This window comes from Mustela lutreola, chromosome 16 (assembly GCF_030435805.1).
Source record: "Mustela lutreola isolate mMusLut2 chromosome 16, mMusLut2.pri, whole genome shotgun sequence".
NCBI lineage: Eukaryota > Metazoa > Chordata > Mammalia > Carnivora > Mustelidae > Mustela > Mustela lutreola.
The window spans coordinates 2,210,894-2,227,815 of NC_081305.1; the positions used below are offsets into that span (position 1 = coordinate 2,210,894).

General features: G+C 61.2%; 1 long non-coding RNA gene across 1 annotated transcript in view; it reads left to right on the forward strand.

Moving 5' to 3' along the window:
* Positions 1 to 16,922, forward strand: part of LOC131817886 (uncharacterized) — a 55,152-nt gene that overhangs the window by 4,924 nt on the left and 33,306 nt on the right. The window contains exon 2 of the long non-coding RNA XR_009348625.1: positions 14,316 to 14,415. This is a non-coding gene — a long non-coding RNA (uncharacterized LOC131817886). The remainder of the gene's footprint in view (positions 1 to 14,315; positions 14,416 to 16,922) is intronic.

Here is a 16,922-nt window from a genome sequence, read left to right on the forward strand (position 1 = left end):
GTTCCGGGCTTCAGAGTGGGCTGTCCTGGTTCCCAGCACCTTCTTGACTTGAGAAGGAGAGAGAACGTGTGCACAGCGCCCAGCCTGTCCCGTTCCAGGTGGGTGCTTGGGGCAGCGTGACTGCCGCCGGCGGGCCTGGGACGCCGAGCGAGAGTGACAGAGGCCAGGTCTGCAGGGGCAGGTGCTGTTTTGACATCATCACGGCGGAGGAAGGGGTGTGGCTGCCCCACCTGGGGCTTCCATTCTGCAGGCCACTGGGTCCTGCCCCAAGGACTCATGCGCACATGGAATCTGCTTAGAGAAATTCTACCTGGAGATCTGGCGCATGGTTCTGTGTTCCCACATGGGTGCTGGGACAATTCGTTCTGAATTTTTCCCCAAAACACACTGGCTCTGCCCGAATTCCTTCAGCTAACCTAGAGGTAGGGAAGCTGATCTCACGGGCAGCGTGAGTCCCTGGTCGAGTCAGGAGGGGCTGAGGACCCGCCGGGTGCCCCCATCCTGATACCCGCGGGCACGAACGGCCCGCAGTTTCCCCTGGATGGATCTGGATGCCACCCGCTCAAAACCACGCGGGGAAGAAGACGGGCCCATCCGCCGTGCACTTCTGACCCCTCGCTGGCTGGTTGCCACGCCGGCGTCTTGTGGGGGCCACAGAGAGGGACAGGGTGAGAGCCCGTCCTCCGGGCACAACACAGCTCCCGAGTGTTGGATGTCTGCTCTGTGCATGTGCTAGGCCCCCGATTGCTGCCAGGTGACCCTGGGCAGGTGACCTAACCTGTCGGAATCTCCATGAGTCGGCTTGTGAGGGCCACAGGGAGGACCCCGCACGGAAGGGGCGTGGAAGGGTCCGCGCGGCCCTGACCGCTTGCTTCTACTCCTCGGCGTGTCGTCCTTTCTGACACACGGGAGCAGCCCAGACCCCAGGGTCGGGATAAAGCCGGCACCGGTGGGGCCCCACAGAGCAAGGGCGGAGCTCGAGTCTGCTGGGGTCGGGCTCTTCACTCGCGCTCTCCCAACGAGCCACACGCGATGTCACTGAGGGTGGCCTTGGGCTCCGGCTCAACCCCCTGCTCCGTGCCACGTCTTGTCCGTCTTGTGTCCGTCTCCTGATGGAAACCACGGAAGGGGTCTGTGAGGCATGCACGCCCGGGCCTGGCTGGGAGGGCTGACAGGACAGAGCGGCGAGGGCTGCGGCCGCGGGGACCCTCCACGCGCACCCGTGGTTACTCTGCCCCACAGCCCCAGCTAGCAGGTAGGGAAACAGAGGCACAGAGCAGCAAAGCCCCTGGTCCAGGTCGCCAGAGCCCCATGGGGAAGGGGTGGTGTTGGAAAGCCAGCCTGAGGCCCGATGTTGGGGACGAGTGACATCTGTGACGGGGTCCCAGCACCCCGACCCGACCTGTGACCCCGCCCCCCAGGCCTGTCCCCGAGCTCGGAAGGGAGGGTGAAGGGCACGGGGCAGCTTCCCTGCAGCGAGGCGTTTCGGGGCACCTCTCTCCTGTTCCCCTAAGCTCCCCCCAGCTCTCTGTCCCCCGGGAGAGGGGAGAACCTGGGAATTCTCTTATCTCTGCCGAGCAGGATGTGTCCTGTGTTGTGTCCCCACCAAGGTTTCCAAGCTCCGTGATGAGCTTGCAGATTTCTGCGGGCGATTGCTCGGCTGCCCTCTGGCCAGCTTGGGGGGAGGTGTGTTTTGTTGGCCGGTCCCTCGCACCGTGGGGCCGGGCTCCCCGTGTCCCTGGCCTTTTCAGCTGCTGCTGGCCCTCGGATCCTCAGCAGGCCTGTCCCAGCGGACAGCGGTGTGAAATGCAGGGGTGAATTCCTGCCCTCTGCGTTTCCGCCCATTCTTTGTGTAGAGGCCCCGTGGGTTCCCTGCCAGGGAGGGGCCGCGGGGGACGCAGTGCCCCGCATGGCCCTCGGGGGCGCTGTGTAGGCGGGCGGGGGCAGGACAGGCCTGCCTGCCGGGCCTGGGCTGGTTTCCGTGCCCCCTTCCCCATCAGGGGCGCTTGTGAGAGGCGCTGTTGTTGAGCCGGGAGTGGGGGGACACAGGTCATCAGCCCAGTTCTGTGCTGCGGTGCGGGCCGTGGGTGTGAGGCCTATCTCCAGGCACGGCTGTTTCAGAATGCAGATTCTCAGGCCCGGGGCTCAGAGTCAGCCTGGCTGGGTCTGGGGTGGCCCACGAGGCGTCCGTCGCTCCCTCCAGGCCCCAGGTCATTCTGCCGAGCAGGCCCGTTGGGAGGTGCCGGCCGGCAGCGTGTCGGCTCTGGGGTCAGGCTGAGTCTGAATTCACCGCTGCCTCCTGGTCTCTCCTTGTCTCGGAGCTCCTAGGACCCTCAGTCTCCCCCTCTACTGACTGGGGTTGTTAGGAGGAAAGATGAATTCTTAATTACGTCTTAAGTCTCATTGTTCATAATGACCTTCAAGGATGTGACCTTGGCAGTTTCTGGTCCTCGTGGGCAGCCGGCGGCCTGCACCGAGCTCCAACGCTGGGAGTCAGGAGCAGAGACCTCGACTGTCCTGAGCTCCTCTGAGGCCCCATTTTAGGACCGTGCTACGTGCACTAAAAACTCCCGGATGTGACAGTAATACCAGGCACTCCACCTCTCTTCTGTCCCCTGGGGTCCAGGGACGCTGAATTGGGAAGCACTGCGGGGTCCTGCGATTCTCAGAGCCGAGGACACTGGGGCCGGAGAGGGACCGTCTCTTCTCAGGAAGAGGCGTGGGACAAAGGCCTGTGTCTCCCACAAGAAGCTGCAGGACAGCGAGACCCCTCAGAGGTGCTCCTGCCAGATGGGACCGGTCAGCTCCCTTCCGGAAACGTCCAGTGAGGTAGCACCAGGCTGGGCTGCAGAGAGGGCACACCAGGCCCGGGACCCCGCAGTCGCAGGTCCCTGCTGCACAGCGTGGGCGTCCGAGCTCCCACTTCCCCTCCTTGGAGGGTCCCGGTGCTGGGTGCCCCGTGGCTGATGTGAGCTGTAGGAGGGTCATCTGGCGGTGGAGGTGGTGTTGGTGGGCCGCGTTCTGCAGGTGAACAAGCAGGGGCCCGGGGGGGGCGGCTCCCCGCACCAGGGTGCCCGCTGGCTTGACTTTGGGCCTGTGGGGTGACCGTGGGCAGAGAGGAGGTGTGACGGGCAGCCAGCCCCCCCCCGACAGGATCAGCGGGTTCTGGGGCAGGAGTGGCGGCAGGCCCGCTCCCCATGTGTCGGCTCCCACCGTCCTTCCTGAGGGCCGGTGTGGAGGGAGGCCCGGTGGGATCCTCAGAGCTCTGGGGTCCTTACCGTCTGTGAACTTTCTTCCCTGGCTCAGGGACTCCCCAGATACCCTGTGACTCAGGGTTTCTGTGCACCCGGAGCAGGAAGCCGGTAGCTGGGAGCTGCTTTCACGTTTGTTGCCTTAACGTTTTCCCGAAGCAGGGCTGCAGTAAAGCGTGAAACATGGCGGCGCGACCAAGGTCCTCATGCTGTCTTCCCGAGGCTTTCCTGGGGCGGGAACACACACACACACCCGTCCACGCACACTGATTCGCACGCGCACACAGGCACACATCAATTCACACGCACGCCTTCCCACATTCACACACGTGTGCGTATCTCACCCTCTCACCCCCCCGCACGTACCAGCACACACTCACACGTGTGCACACACGCACACGCGCACCCGTGTTCTCGGGGACCGACCGGGGTCTTAGAAACCAAGCCGTCCGCCTCCCTGCCCCCAACCCAAGCTCCTTCCGTCCCTCGCCTTGGGCGCGTCAGATGATTCTGGAGCCTGCCGGTTCCCGTTCAGGGTCATGCTCTGCCTCCGTGTGGTCTCGGCCACGTTGCTGGGCATCTCCGACCCTCCTCCCGTTGACGAAGTGGGCGCCATCCCGGAACCCGCCCCCTGGCTGTGTGGAGTCCGAGCACGGAGGGTGTTTGGGGGCCACGGACGAACCACGGGGCTTGTGAAGCCACAACTTCCAGGCCCCACCCCGCTGCCCGTCCCCGCGCACCCCTCTGCCGAGGCCCAGGGTCAGCGTCGCAGCCTGGCATTCTGCCCGCTTTCCCCGGAGCAGGTCACGCCACCTGTCCGTGTTTCTGGGGGTGACTCCTGCTAGCTCTTATGTGTCTCGTTTGAGCTTAGGGGAGACACGGCCCCGCGGCCAGAGGCCGGTCTGTAGACAAAGTCTTCTTGGGGAACGGGACGAGGGTGGCTCATGGATGCCCACAGGGACGGCACCTGTCCCAGCGGGCGCAGAACAGACCCAGGCCCCGCCACCAGGGGACGCGAGGCGCCGAGCAAAGCCCTGTGCGGGAGGCGTCCCGGTCACCGGCCCCTGTGGGCAGAAGGGCGGACCAGACAGTCGGTGCTCCAAGGGCGGGGCGCAGAGGCCAGTGAAGGCAGCAGTGGGACACGATGGGGGCAGGAGTGGTGACGGGGTGAGGGCACGGGGGCCCTGTGGTGAGGAGCTGGAGCCCTCCGGGTGGACAAGGGAGAGAGACATCTCAAGCAGGAGGGGCCCGTGCTAAGCTCGGAGGCAGAGCTGCCCGGCGTGTTAGGGGCCGCGGCTGCTGTGGCTTCGGCAGGGGTCTGTGGGCCGCAAGGTGGGTCTGCCGGTGGCTCCCTGCCGGTGGGTGCTTGGCTGGCTGGAGCATTCTGAGACAGCCGGCTCTCTGGAAGCATCTGGTATCGGCGGCTCCCGAGTCCTAGCCTTGTCACCGGGAGCTCCCAGCTCACACGGAAATAAATCCGTCACGTGCAGGACGGCGTCGCCATTGGAATGAAGAACGTGCATGTTTACAGCCTTGTTCCTTGAGGTTTTCTGTCGTGGAGTTGTTTACGAAGTGAGCTGCCTCCCCAGGGGTGGAGACCAAGAGGGGAACCGGCCAAGCATGGTCTTTGGGGGCGTCTCGTTGCTTCAAAAGTCCATGCCACTGGGGGGCCTGGGTGGCTCATTCGGTCGAGCGTCTGACTCTTGGTTTCGGCTCAGGTCGTGATCTTAGGGTCGTGGGATCGAGCCCCGAGTCAGGCTCTGTGTTCAGCCCACAGCTGCCTAAGACTCTCCCTCCCTCTGCCCTGCCCCCTGCTCATGTTTTCTCTCTTTCTCTCTCAAATAAATAAATATCTCTTAAAAAAAAAAAAAAAAAAAAAAGCCCACGCCATTCTTGGCTTGCGTTCCACAGTACATGCAGAGGTGTTTTAAGAAACCAGTGTGTCCCTCCCAGTATGTTAGTAAAAATGACTTTTCTGTGCGTCGTGGTTATCTAGGACCTTCTCACAGTCTCTGTTTGAAAAGCCAAGTCGACCTTCAGGTGACAGATAACCTGACACCGTCTCCCCTTCCTAAATGTTAGTCATTCACACCTGAGTACGAATGGCGATGAAATCTTAGGGGGAGGTTTTCAGTGGCAGCGTACGCAGGATCCCCGGGAGTGTCAGGAGAGGGTTAGTGATGCCCCCCCCCACCCCAGGACTCAAATATAATGAGGGCTTGGAGCAAAGACATCTTGCCAGTTTCCCTGTGGGGTCTCAGTCTCCTGTGACTCTCTGGTCTGTGGTCTGCTCTAACCGCTCCCTGGCAAAGATCAGAGACAAGAGTCTCCCATGGAAACTTCTGTCCCTGGCCAAGAGCTCAAGTGTCTGGTCCCTCCGTCATCACCCTCTGTTCCAGCCCGTTGTGAAGAAAGCTTCTGGTTGGTTCCTGTCTTCCTGTGCACCCCTCTTCTTCAGATCACAGGGCCCTGCGAGAATCAGCGTGCGGGATGTTTGGGGGGTTATGTGGCATTTTCAAAGCCCTCGTGCAAATCCTTAACCGTGTTCAGTACAATGTGCCGTCCCCCATGGGTACCTACTTTTTAATTACTGAAACAATTAGGTTAATAACCACACACTCTGCTGCTCGCCTGCGTTCGGATCCCGTTCCTGCCGCTTGCTAGCTTCGTGACTTTGGGCCAACTGGTTAACATCTCTGCACCCCTGTTCTCTGATCTGCATGTGGGGGAGAGCCGTAGCCCGGGGCTGCGGGAGGGTCGAGTCAGTGAGTAGGTGAGGAGCCCTGGGAGCGGTGCGGGCTGCGTGTGCGGGCGCGTGTGCACGAGCTCCATAACCGTCCGCACAGTTTGCCCCGCGCTGGGAAAGGGACTCTGACGTCTCCCAGCAGGCGGTAGAGAGCAGGGTCCTTCCGCTGAGAGCTTCCCCAGGAGTCTCTCTGGCTTGAGCGCGCGCCCGCAGCATCCACCCGGACAGAGGGTCACCACACAGCTTTGTGGCAGCAGGGTGTTCCTGCGTTGGGGTGGGCCCCCACGGGTGCCGATGGGGGAGGCTGGGCCAGAGAGACCCCTCCTCCCCAGTGGGCTGCCCTGGAGGAGTGGGTCCGACGGGAGCCTCTGGTCTCCTGGAGCACGGCTCCTGGTGCGGTGGCCTGAGTTCGCGGAGTCGCCTGCCTCCCCATCCCCACGCACTCTGGGGTCTCTCGGGGCCTCAGTGAGGTCCGCAGGCAGGCCGCCGGGGCCTGTGCACAGGGGCCCTTCCGTTTGTGGTGAGACACATGCCATTTGCCCGTGGCGTGGGGTGACTCGCCGGGCACCCCTCGAGGAGAGCTTGCAGAGTTCAAGGCTGGTCGCCCGGGCACTCATTATCAGATCTAATTGTGGGCTCGGATTTCACAAACCAGGGGGCTGTGCAGGTGGAGGACAGGCTGCAAAGGTCACGCCTAAAAGCTTATTAAACCGTTGGTGTGAAAGGTAAGACCATCTGGATACCATTTGACAACTTAAGTGGTAATTACACCATTTGGCGCAGGAATTAGGGAGAGCTGTGGCTTGCAGTGTGGTGGGACAGCTTGGTTTGCGGGGGGGGGTTCTTTTGGGGCGCTCCTGTCCTGGCACCTCGAGGTCCTTGTCCCCACCGTGGCCCCTGGCTTCTCTGCCCAGCTCCTCGGGTGCACCACCGAGCGGGGTGGGGGGGCGGCGGACGGGCAGCGCCTCCCCTCGCTGCCCTGCGGCCGTGATAACCAGGAACACCTGCTTTCCCAGCGCCCTCCGGCCGGGCAAGGGGGCGGGGGCGGCTTCCAGCGGCGCTCCACCCCAGCAATGTGGAAGTGTTTAGCAGGCTTTGCACCAGGCGGGGTAGCTGAGATCTGAACCTTCAAATTACAGCCATTCCCGGGCCGAGGAAAAGTAAATAAACAGTTCACAGCTGCAGCCAACTCAGCACAGAACCGGCTATCTCTTCTGATTGCGGGACAAGTAATTAAGTGGGAAATGTGAGCCCTCAGCGTCAGGGCGAGATGATAAAGGTCTGGGGGCAGTAAACCCCCCCCCCCCCAACTCCAGAGACCTTCCGATTAACCCGCGCAAGGCCGGCAGGGCCGGAGCCCAGAGCAGGAGAGCTCGCTCCGCGACCATCAGCTGCTCGCTGACCAGAGGAAGCCCGTCGCCTCCTCGTGCCGTGTCGGGGGGCAGGACGAGTGTCCTCACCGGCCCCAGAAGACACCTCAGAGCAGGTGCCGTGCATTTCAGCCGGTTGTTCTGGGTGCAATCGTGTCCCCCAAGTTCGCATGTTGCCGCCTCCACCCCAGGACCCTGGAATGTGACTGTACTTGGAGAGAAGGCTCCTAAACGGGTGCTTCAGTCACGTCCGCGGGGTGGGCCCGACCACCCTGACTGTGGCTGTAGGAGGGATCAGGACACAGATGCTTGGGGAGGAACGGTCGGGTGCATGCCCCGGAGAGCGACCTCAGGAGGAGCCAACCTTGCCCGTCCCGGATCTCAGGCTTGCGGCCTCCTGGCTGAAACAGGGAATCTCCCGTTTGAACCACCTGTCCTGTTGTTGCCCCTCGGTCCTCCCCCACAGAGCACAGGACTGCCTCTTTGCTTGCTTATGGCCCCACAGGGGACAGGTGTGTGTCACTCAGCTACAGGTCTCTGGGAGCCTCTGTCAGGAGCAGGCCACACCGCCGACCTCTGGAGATGGTTTCATGCAAGTGTGGGTCTCTGGGTTGGAGGGTCCTTGGAGGCCTGTGCAGGGGACTTTGGTTTAGGCTGGGATGAACTCCCAGAAGAGGCCAGGGGACGAAGACAGGATCGGGTCCTAGATGGCCCGGAGAGCCCCTACTGTGTGCTGGCTCAGTCCGGACGGCAGCTCCCCTAGGAGTGTCTGTCCCCGTGCCCACTCGTGCAGGACGGGGATGTGGCGTGACCTGCTCCAAGGGCTGCGGGGGGCACCAGACACATGGTCAAGAGGCTTAGGCCATGGTCCTGCCTGCTTTTCTCCTCACAGCTCCGAGCGGTGTCCATCCGCTGGCTCGGGCCGGGCTCAGGAAGGCCCATTTACTCGGGCCTTCAGCCAGTAGGTGGAGAGCCCCAAGCAGGTGCTCGTGCCTGGCGGAGAGCAAGCCAAAGTGCCCACCCCGAGGGGTCACCGTCGCTGGAGCGATTTCCCCGAGAGCCACAGGCAGCCCAGAGAGATTCGAGGACTGGTCTGTGGTCACACGGCAGTCCGTGCGGAGCCAGATAGTGACCAACCCGGAAGGTTCTAGAACAGGCAGGCCCAGGCTGGGGAGGACAGTGGAGACCAAGTGACAGCTGAGCTAGGACTGGAGCTGGGTCGGAGGAGGGATCGGAGCTGGGATCGGAGCTGGGGTCAGAGGTGGGCAAGATAGGAACAGTGTCCAGGGCGGAGATAGGAGCCTCTGTGCGCCGCTGTCTCAGCGGCCGCTTATCCTCCCGTCCGCAGTCACAGGATGTCCAGCTGCGTCCCCCGTCACCCAGGGTGAAGCCTGAGTGTCCCCACCTCCCCTGCCAAGGCGCCGTGCATGGGACACGCCCTGGCCCGTGAGCCGTGCACCCTCCAGCCCGTGGAGGGAAGGGCCGGCCCTCGGGTCTGCCCTTTGATGGATGCATCGCCACAGCCCGTGGGGACGGACGCAGCCGTGTCCGAGGGGGAACCCCAGTGATGTCAGAGACCAGAACTCAGACCTTTATGTGAGAAAAGCACGTTCTCTAAATTCCTGGTTTTGGCCGCGGATATCCTGGTGTCTGTGAGGTGCAGTGGAAGCTTTACTGGGCTGGGGCAGGGGCCGGGAAGCCCCGCTGTCGGGGACAGTTTGGGGCCATGCTCCTGGCCATTCGGCCCGTGATCTGCCCTGGTGCTCCTGGAGAGAACGTGAGCCACGCGGTGTCCTCCCCGGTGGCTCCTACTGAGTTCGGCCTGGTCGGCTTTAGTGTCGTGGAAGTAACACTCCCCTGATCCAGCCTCGTAGGTCACGGGACAGATTTTGCCGGTTTCCCCGAGGGCCACAGGCAGCCGAAGAGAGGTTTGAGGACTGGTCTGCGGTCACAGGGCGGTCAGTTCAGAGCCAGGGCTCGGACGCCAGTGCACGGCCCCGATCTTCTCTCGGGGGCGCCTGTCTATGCCGAGGGATGTCCAGTCGAGGGGCCCCGCTCTACTCCCCCCCCCCCATCCTACCAGCAGCCCTGCCTGCAGCCGCCTGAGGCAGCCTGGCTGGGGTCCCTCCCGCTCTGGGAGCTCAGTCAGTCTCTTGGGCCCCAGGGCAGTTGGGAGTCTCCCGGGAAAAGGTTTCTTTCATTCTTAGCTTGGGGGCGGGAGTGGTCTCTGGACTTGCCCTGGACACGGTCAGGTTCTAGGTTGCAGGCCTGGCGGTGGACGAGAGCAAGGCCCTGGCCCTGACAGGTCGGACCGAGCTGCGCCAGCCGCATCCCTGCCGGGACATGGCGTTTCCCAGAAGCCGGTTTCCCGCAGGATTTTTGTTGCTCGCCACTGTGGTGTCTTCACGGGAAGCTGGTGCCGGGCGTTCGCCGTCTGCTGGTTTCCTCCACGGCAGAGTTGTGAGGCTGTCGGGGCCGTTGCTTCTCTGGGCCAGCGCTCCGGAGTGCCGGTAGCCCTGGCGTACGACCCCACCTGCGTCGGCATGAGACCCGTTTTCTCAGTGTTCTCCGTTCTGTTCCCGATGCTGTCCTGCGGTGGCCGGGTTGGAGTCGGGGGGACGCTAAGCGTCATGGGGTCGTGCAGACTGGAGCGCTGGGGTGTGGCCCGCACCCCTCGGGCTGGGGGACTCCATGTCCCATGTGCTGAAGCCAGTGCCCCATGCCGGCAGAGCCAGGGATGTTGCTGCGTCCTCTGTCTGAGCTCCTGCCCCTGGTGCCCACCACTGGGCCTCACTCGGAATTTCTCTTCTGGCACAATGGCCCAGTCACTCCGATGTCTATGCGTCTCCCAGTAACCCTGGGCTGAGACCCTTCTCAGGCTTTTCTGGATCCTCCTCTCCACTCGCGGGAGAAAAGAAAGCAGAGTTTGCGTTTGGTCCTGAGTCTGCTGCTTACCAGCGGTGAGGGCTCAGGAACGCGGCTCATGGTCCCTGCATCTCTTTCCTCGTTTGCAGAATGAGGATCCATAGTAGTTCCCCGATCCCGGGGCTGTTTGGACGGTTTCACGAGATCCCAGCTGACAGGAGGTCCTGCGGGAGGTCAGGGCCTGAGAAGAGTCAGCGTGGGGCAGGACCAGGCGGGTGAGGTGTGGACAGCGCTGGCTGCGTGATTTTGGAGGTCCAGTGCGAGAGGAAACAGGGCCCTTGCGGAAAGAGTGTGAAGGATTTCAAGCGCCCACAGCAGAGCATCGGACCGAGTGTGGGGTCCCTCTGAGCATGGGCCCTGCACCTTCTCGCCCTTGCTGGGTTCCCTTTAGTATTTACACCCTGGCCTGGAAGGACCCGGGAAGCAGGAGGCCCTTCAGACACCAGGAGATCAACGCTGATGAGAAACAACTCACTGAGGGAAACTTTGCTTTTCGATCTAGGATCCAAGGGCAGCTGCGTCCAGACATGATTCTTCAGGGGTGGAGATCTGCCCGGTGCTCTGTGCAGGGAAGGGGCCGTGCCTCTGGGACGGTCCCCCGCCCCCTTGAATCCTGACCAGGGGCTGGCCCAAGGGTCACAACCCCTGAAAACTGGAAACAGCTGACTTCTGGTGCTGGGTTCCACCGCGGGCAGCCCCACCCAGGAGAGGCCGCTGACGTCAGCGCAGAGGTGATCTTTGTGGAAGCGGGTGTGGGGCCGTGAAGCTGTCAGGGTGAGCCGCGCCCTCGGCCCCTCCTCACCCGTGCCCGTCCTCTCTCCCTGAGGAGGCCCAGCCGAGGCCGGGGCACAGCAGCCCCCTCTCTCCGCGGGCTCAGCTTGCCACTCGGTGCCAACAGTGCTTCCAGGTTAAGCACCTTGTTAGGGCAATAAGTGGGATAAAAAAACAGTATTTCACTGTATTTTTTCCTGGGGTATCATGACAGATTGAGGGCCTATGGCTCGAGGCGTGCTGGCGGATCCCAGCTCCTGTGACCCCAAGGCTGGGGAGCAGACGGGCATGTCCCAGACTTCCCCTGCCTCCGCCTGGCTGGAGTCCAAGGCCCCGGCCTCCCGCTCACTGGCTGTCCAGCCAGCCGTGCCTGTGGGAATGTGGGGCCTGCAGAAGCCCAGGCCTGTTTCTCTTGCCCCAAGAGCCTGCGGGGGCCTCCCAGGTCCCAGGGGAGCACGTCATCCCGATGGGCCGGCTGCCCGGCCCACAGCTGGCCGAGCTGCGTGGGGGATGGGCCTCCCTCCCTCCAGCAGCAGGAGAGGGCCCCGGCCGGGGTGTCTGGCCCCTTACCGGTCCGTCCAGAAGAAAGACTGCCTCGTTGCTGTCTGTGCGATGATACAGTGGTCAGGATCGTCACTGCTCAGACTTGGAAGTCCCGTCCGCCCAGTGTCCGGGGACACTTGTCACTCTGGTGAGTGTGACACCAGCCCTCCGTCGTGGAGCGGTCCTTCTGTGCCAGGCGCTGTCTCTGTCATCTGAGCAGACTTTCCAGCAGCTCCACGTAACAGCGGTGAGAAAGTCACGCCCCGCAGCGTCGCTTTCACGACGGCCGGGTACAGAGCGGCTCTGGACACCCTAACAACAACCCCATGTTCTCCAGTTGCCCCCATTTTGCAAACGAGGAAAGGAGGTTCGGAGCAGTGAAGCTGCTGGCTCTAGTCCAGTGCGTGTGCAGAGCTGGGATTTCACCCTCAAGCTCATGCTTCTACCCACGAACATACTCTGTCCGGAGCATTCGAGCTACATGGACAAGAACGCGCTGTGATCGTATCACTAGAGGCTGGTGCGCAGGTAGGAAGGAGTAGATGCTCCAGGGGCCTTCCTGGAGATGGTGAAACCCCGGAACCCAGCTGCTGGATGTGGGCAAAAACAAGTGAAATTCAACCAATCAAAAAAAAAAAGTCCAATAATCGTCCAGTAAGACCATTAGATGGTATTTGTGGATTTATTTTCTACTACTCAAGACATCTGACACTCGTCCAGGACTCAGTCCGTATTGGGTGCTGTGCTAAGTGCTTCAGAGATGCCAGTTCACCAGCCCCTGCTTCACAGGAGGCGGCTGGCCGACGCAGGGCCCTTCCGTCCCTTCGTCTGTGGGTGCACGGTGCCAGCCCAGGCGGACTCCGAGCCCCCCACTGCAGTGTCCGTCAGCCTGAGGCGTTGTGAGCAGGAAGAGGGTGGCCGCTGTGTGGGTGGTGTGATTGGTGGGCGGGGGTGGGGACCCACGGCAGACCCTGCCTGGAAGCTCTCTCCCAGCTCCTGCCATTCTGCCGCTGGAGAATTCCCCCGGTGTCTCACAGGCCCGCTCCGTGATCCGGGGCTGAGATGCAGGTCCATCCCGTATCCATTGCAGAGGTCGAGAACCCACCGGGTCTGGTACACCCAGGTAGGGTCCCCTTCTCGAGGACTGGGTCAGCCTCTGCAGCCCTGCCTCCGTTGGGATTGGATGTGACCACTGACCGCGGCCACACGTGGTGTGCACTGTAGAGGCCCCAAGACAGGGGGAGGGCAGAGGCACGGATGGACGGAGCCTGGGGCTCCCTGCTGAGCACGCCGGACTGTGATGTGGGCTCTGTGTCAGGCACCCATCGCTGCGGGACACAGGGCCCCAGGGCTTAGGGCCTCAGTGTCCAGGCCCTTGCGACTGAGCCTGCCCCAGAGCCTGTCACTGCTGTATCTGCATCCTGGGCCCCTGCCTCTCTCAACATCAGACCAAGAGGAGTATCCTGTTTTCTTAAGGCCCAGAGCCCCACATCCGTTCCCCCTCACATGCACATGTGTCTGTCGCCAGAAAGCTTCTTGTCCTCGACGAGGACCTATGTTCTAGCGTCTCTTTCCACCCTTAAAATTCTCAGCCCGTTGATGATGGATCGAGCCCACTTAGGTCCCCTGGGATGGAGGAGACTTGGTAATCGTGAGAACCGTTGCCTGGCGGTGGCCTGTCCCTGCTGTGCCGGTGCCTGCCGCCTCACTCAGCCTTGCAAACACAAGCACAATGGCCCTCCCAGGCGAGGGACGGGTGGTTTCCACGTCACAGATGAGGGGGCGCAGGCTCAGAGAGGGCAAGCAGCTTGCCCGACCTCACACAGGGAGGAAGGGGCAGATTTAAACTCAGACCCAGCAGTAGGCCGGACGCTTGCACATGAGCAAGGAAGTCTTTCACAAGACGTAGCGATAAAACATGAGGCGTCCTTCCTGAGCATTTGGCCGAAAAGCCGTACTTGCTGTGTGAGCTTGGGTTGCCGTAACCGAACACCAGAGGCGGAGTGGCACACGCAGACAGGCACGCATTTCCCACAAGGTGTGTGGAGCCCTTCTTAGGAAAGGAATTGATAAGTATCTCATGGAGGAAAAAGGCTTTTTTGAATCACATAACGTAGAGTGGTGGTTATTATGTTGAACAGTGGAACAGATTTTCTAGCTGCATGATTCCGTGGTCATTAATGTGCTGACGGGATTTGTGAATCCCTAAGGTGGTCTTAGGTCAGGGCTCAGCACGCTTTGTCTACAAAAGACTGCTAACACTTCAGGCTTCACAGGCCTCGTGTTGCTGTGGTGGCCTCGGCATGCAGCCACAGGCAGTATATAAATGCATGGGTGTGGCCCTTGTCCCAATAAAACTTTATTTACAGAAACAAGTGGAGAGCCAGATTTGGCACCTGGGCCGTGGTTTGCTGACCCCGGTCTCAGAGGATGCGGTATTGTCCAAATGTACTGGAATGTGTTCGTTTTTCAAGGAGCCTTCATGTTCCGTAGAACATACTCTTTGGCCGGTAGCCCGTGGCTCTCAGGCGTGGTGTACCTTCCCTCCGCTCCTTGTCCATCGTTGGGGCCAGCGCTGTTGGACGATGCGACACCGTTCTGGAAGGCTCATCCGCAGGCTGGGATAAGAACCGCCCTGGTCGGACGTCGCCCTGACTCGTCCAAACCACCTTGGGTTGGGCCCTCACGTGAGTTCTTCCGCTCTTCTAGGCGGACCCGGAGATGCCCCACCACTCACGTCAGCACTGCACTTCCCAACCTTGGAGACATCGCGGAGACACCGCGGGAACGCGCTTCTCTCTTCTTTCCGGTGAGTGACCGTCACCTGTCCCTCTGGCCCGTGTGCGTGTGTGTTTGAGGAGGGTGACGAGGTGGCGGGGGAGAACGTGTGCCTCGTGCAGGGGTGGGGGCGGCTAATTAAGGTCACATTCGTCAGCTACTTTCATGTGCAAGTGGAAAGTGTTTAGTCTTCGTGTTTAAGCCGATGGCTCTGAATTCATTCTGGACGGAGAGTTTTGGAAAAGAGGGACTGTTTGTATTAAGACGGACGTGGATATAGTCTTTCAAGGTACGAAATTTGTGCTGACTTGGTCCAAAACACAACCGCATCTGGTTATGTCTGGTCTCGACTGCTCCAAAAATGCCCGAAATTCCAGACAACCTCTTGGGCTTAGAAATAGAAGTCATTAATCCTGCATTTGAATTTAATATTTGAAATTTTATCCTAATCTTTTTTTTTTTCTTCCACATGAATTAACTTTTGAAAAGTTGGAAAGACACATCCAGCTTCCTCCCCCTTCTTTTCTTTTTCAAGGGAACATTCTTAGCGAAAGGGTATAAAATTAAACTAGGTTTGACCTTTTGAGTTTAGCAGATTTTCCACCTGGTCTGAGCAGGAAATGGGCTTTGCAGTGGGAAAGCCTCGTCTCCCACTTCTGGGAAGGGATACGGCGTGCGCTCTGGAGGCACAGACCTGGCTAAGCAGGAGCGTGGGCTCCTCGCCGACCCATCAGTCACACGTGGTGAGGTCGGGCGTCCGGGAGACAGCCAGTTCGGAGAAGGGCTCCAGCCAGCCCCTTAGTCTCATCTGAAATAGCGAAGCCCCCGCTCCCTCCCGAAATTACACATAATCCTGCAGGATTCTCATGCGGAATCTAGGCTCTATCTTGAATTTCATCCGCAAAGGGCAGCATGAGGGGTGCAAGCTTGGGGCATGGGCCCAGCCCCCAGGTACTACGAAGGATCTTGTGAAAGAGCGAGTCTGGGGCAGGAGGGGTCCGGGGACCTGCTGGTGGGTGGGATGTGGGGGGCTGGAAAGAGAGAAGACCGAGGTCCGGGAGGGGGGCTTGGGGTGTGGGTGCTCTTGGAGCTGGGATTGGGGAACATGCTTTGGCTTTTGTATCAAAGAACTGGGGCCCCCTCGGGCAGAGGATGGGTTTCCTCATGTGGGGGTCCTGCCCATCTGTTGCAACATATCACAGGGGGGTCTGTGAATTCCAGCACGCCTGGGTTCGGGACCTGGCCCCACTTTTTATGGAGAGACAGGCTTTGGGCAAGTCTCATGACCTCTCCTAGCCTCAGTGTCCCCGTGTGTAAAACGGGCACACAATAGCACCTTCCTCGGAGGCCTTCGGGGGGATGATCTGCTTCCTTGTCAGCCCGGAACCTGCCCCAGGGATGTGCTGAAAACCGACAGCCTCACAGAACTGGAGAATCTTTCTGTTCCCAGCTGATGGTGCCTGCCAAGGCAAGGGAGGGGGCTGGCCACGCCCCTCCCACCGCCCCTCGGCCCTTTTTGTGACTTGCTTTTCCTTTCAGGGGTGGTCTCTGCTCCCTGCCCTGTGATGTCACTCCCTAAACATGCTGGGCGCAGGCGGGGGAGGCAGAAGGGGCCCTCGCTGTGATTCCCCCCCTTCTGCCGCCAGCCTCGCACTCCCCAGGGGCAGCCCTGGCCGGGGCTCAGGAGTGGCAGGCTGCTTCCCAGAGGGATTTATGATTCCTTGGGCGGGGGTGGTTTGCTCCTCCAGAAATTAAACAAAGCCCGCAGAGGCGGTGACCGTGGTCCTGGTTCCCCCACTATCTCCTCTGGGGTCCGTCAGGCCGCTGAGGATCAGGGGTGGGGCCCCCGGCGGACCCCGGCTGCGCGGCTACATCTGCGGCCAGTCGCCCCATCTGCTGGGCCTTGGTTTCTTGGGCGGGGCTGGGGGGGCATGTCAGGCAGGTGACACAAGCGTCTCCCAGGCCACAAACCTCTGTTTCCGAGAACGTGCGGGGGTAGGGGGCACTTGCCTGGGACCCGGGATGGCCAGGAGCACCAGCGGCCAGCCAGACGGATGGTACTCAACAACAACATTTAAAGACTGGAAACTCCAGAAACACGCATGGTGAACAAAGTATCGAGGTTTTAAGGGAGGGCAGGAGGACGTCCGCGACCCGGTGTGGCCTGCCTGTGTCGTCTTGTGCCGTGAGAACATTTCTAACAGCCCAAACCCAGCACTTCGCAGATGCTCCCACCTGGAGACAGGCCACACGGCGGTGTAGGAAGCGAGTTTATTCGAAAAGCACAGGCTGTCCGTGTGTGTTGGGTGGGGGGGTGGTGAGTGGCGTGTAGACCTCTCAGAAGAATGACGGGGAGGGAGAGCCGTTTACAGGGGCGCTATGAGCTTCAGGGGGAGGGTGACCCTTGAACACCTGCCGCACCCCATGCCTGGGATGTCCTGCTTGTACCGTGAGTGTCCGTCCCTTTGGTCTGGTTGCAGAGGTCCCCTGACCTGAGCCAGGACTGTCGGAACTTAGGGGACCCAGGCTGACTGGCGT